Below are 3,258 nucleotides of genomic sequence, written 5' to 3' on the forward strand. Positions count from 1 at the left end.
GGGACCACCAGGCCTCAGAAGACAGAGAGGTGAGCTGGCCTGGTGGGAGAGGGCGCGGGGGCCTCAGCCGAGGCAGGGTCAGGCCCCAGCCCCGCCCCTCAGCACCTGCTTGACCTCGGCTGTGTCTCTCAGGTTCTCTGCTCCGTCTCCTCACACATAAAAGGGAGGTAATAATAATGACTGCTTCTTTTTAAAAATCTTTTTTATAGTTAATTTATGGACTGATTTCTAGCTCCGATGGGCCTTCATTGCTGCACAAGGACTGTCTCCAGTTGTGGCTAGAAGTGGCGGCTGCTCTTCGCTGGGATACTGGCACTTCTCACTGTGATGGCTTTTCTTGTTTCAGAGCACAGGCTTCAGTAGCTTCAGCACAAGGGCCTAGTTGCTCCATGGCACGTGGAATCTTCCTGGACCAGGGATCAAACCCGTGTCCCCTGCAATGGCAGGTGGATTCTTAACCACTGAACCACCAGAAAAGTCCTCTTTTATTCTTTTTAGTAATTTTTAAGATTATTATATATTTTATATTAGGCAGTTCAGGAAAGGAAGTACTTGCAATGATTCAAGCACATAAATGATTCAAATTTTAAAAAATCCTTTGTAATTATACCTAGTCAATAGTAGGAATGTATGTAAACACCAACTCAGCTAACAAAATAAGTAAAGTAATGCTATACACTGTAAATCTCAGTGATGAGAAACATGAATGATCAGTTAGGTTGCTTTGCCATTTTTTTTTTTGAAACATGATTCACATTTGCTTCAATCACATACACATTCATTTCAAGTGTTAAATTAGACCACTGATGCTAACAATTTAAACCTATGATCTTAAAAGAAAATCTAGTTTGATACAAAGAAATTTAAGAAGAAAATGTCAAGATCCTGATCAGAAGTATTTCACACCAGTTGTACCACTCTAGTATACACAAAGGTTCAAGTAAGGTTGAGAAAAAAGACTTGATTCTTTTTCCCAAGGAAGGCATGATTCAAGAAATAGGTGAACTACACATACTATGGAAACCAGCCAGAAATCTATACATTACCAATAAGGCACTCCTTGCCTTAATAAATAACCACATTTTAAAAACCTATATGCATGGACGCTAAGTCACTTCAGTTGTGTCTAACTCTTTGCAACCCTATGGACTGCAGCCTACCAGGCTCCTCGGTCCATGGGATTCTCCAGGCAAGAATACCCTCCTCCAAAGGATCTTCCCGACCCAAGGATGGAACCCAAATCTCTTATGTCTCCTGTACTGGCAGGTGTGTTCTTTACCACTAGTACCACCTGGGAAGCCCCCTCAAAAAAGGTCCATGTTATAAAAACAGAACATATAGAGTAATATTTGTGACTACAGGTGTGATTCAATCTTTGCCTTCTATAAACATTCTTTGAAATGCTTTAAGTTCTTTTCTGGTGTGACAAGCTACAGGCATATATGGGATGCTCTACTGATAAACCTTCTCAAAGTATTTCTTGGAAGCAATTGGATGAAATTGGATTATAGGAGAATCCAGTGTCCAGGTGGCTAGGCAGACTTCTCAATGGAATTCCACAAACTGGAATGCCTTCACAAGCTAGGGTCTCCCCATGCTTGGGCCCACTGGGAGATCGTTGACACTCAAAAGCTTGATGACTCCATTGGGGTCAATTATGAAGCGATCTCTTAGTGCAAGGACACGACCTTCTAACAAATAGCACACCCTGGTCTTGGGAAGTTTGTTTAGTCATATCTGACAAGAGCATGAGGTTCATGTGGCCCAAACCACCATTCTTCCTCAGTGTATTTATCTGGGCCAGGTGGCTGAAGTGGGAATCTACCTGACACTGCAATGATTCTACAGTATGAAATTCAGTGGCTTTGTCACTAAAAGTAGTAATTTCTATAGGACACACAAAGGTGAAATCCAAAGGATCGAAGAAGAGCACCAAATATTTCCCCTTAAAGTCATCAAGGCATGGACTTCCCTGGTGGTCCAGTGCTTAGGAATCTGCCTGCAAATGCAGGGGACATGGGTTCAGTCCCTGCTCTGGAAAGACTCCACCTGCTGCTGGTCAGCTAAGCTTATGCACTGAAATGAACAGTAGGCCCTGCTGCTACAAGTAGAGAAAGCTCACGAGCAGCAATGAAGACCCTGCACAGCCAAAAATTGATTGCTGCTAAGTCACTTCAGTCGTGACCAACTCTGTGCAACCCCGTAGACAGAAGCCCACCAGGCTCCCCCGTCCCTGGGATTCTCCAGGCAAGAACACTGGAGTGGGTTGCCATTTCCTTCTCCAATGCATGAAAGTGAAAAGTGAAAGTGAAGTCACTCAGTCGTGTCTGACTCTTGGCGACCCCATGGACTGCAGCCTACCAGGCTCCTCCCTCCGTCCATGGGATTTTCCAGGCAAGAGTACTGGAGTGGGGTGCCATTGCCTTCTCCATAAAATTGATTAATTAACTTATTAAAAAAATTTTAAATCATCAAGGCTTAGTTCTTTGAATGCTGTACCCTTTCAGTAGGATGCATGCTGGGTGACAGCAGGAGCATGGCATAAGGTCTGCAGAAGCAGGAATGTCCCAAGGAATGGCACCCATATGTCTGACAATCGAAACCCAGAGCCACCTTCCCACACGGCTGCCATCTTCAGTGTCAATAATGCCTACTTTATATTAAGTGAGATAATCCATGTAGAAAAGCCTGGCAAAAGGAAAAGTCTTTTTTTCAAGGTGAGCTATTATTAGTGTCATGGGTTGAACTGAGTCCCCTCAAAGTTATGCTGGAGTCCTAACTCCCAGTACCCATGAATGTGACATTATTTGCAACTAAGATCTTTGTAAATGTAATCAATCTAAGATGAGGGCATTTGGATGGGCCCTAATTCAATACGGCAGATGTCCTTATGAGAGGAGAAATTTGGACACAGATGTACACAGGGTGGAGAACCCCTGTGAAGACACAAGCCTAGAGGGAAGGTGGCCATACGAGGACAGGGACAGTAATTGGAGTGATGCTGGCACGAGCCAATGAAAGCCTGGAGCTACCAGAAGCTGGAAGAGGCAAGAAGACCTTTGTCTTGAGGTTGAAGAAGGAGCACGGCCCTGCTAACATCTTGGTTTCAAACTTCTAGCCTTTAGAACTATGAGAAGATAACTTTCTCTTATTTTAAGCCATCCATTTTACAACTTTTTTCACAGCAGCCCTAAACAAAGCCCAGGCAGCTCAGTGGTAAAGAATCCACCTACCAATGCAGGAGGCATGGGTTCGATT

At 44.0% G+C, this 3,258-nt stretch overlaps 1 pseudogene; it reads right to left on the reverse strand.

Moving 5' to 3' along the window:
* Positions 1 to 1,452: 1,452 nt before the first annotated feature.
* LOC128055698 (thioredoxin-dependent peroxide reductase, mitochondrial-like) lies at positions 1,453 to 2,632 on the reverse strand (annotated as a pseudogene).
* Positions 2,633 to 3,258: the final 626 nt, after the last annotated feature.

Source organism: Budorcas taxicolor, chromosome 11, assembly GCF_023091745.1.
Source record: "Budorcas taxicolor isolate Tak-1 chromosome 11, Takin1.1, whole genome shotgun sequence".
NCBI lineage: Eukaryota > Metazoa > Chordata > Mammalia > Artiodactyla > Bovidae > Budorcas > Budorcas taxicolor.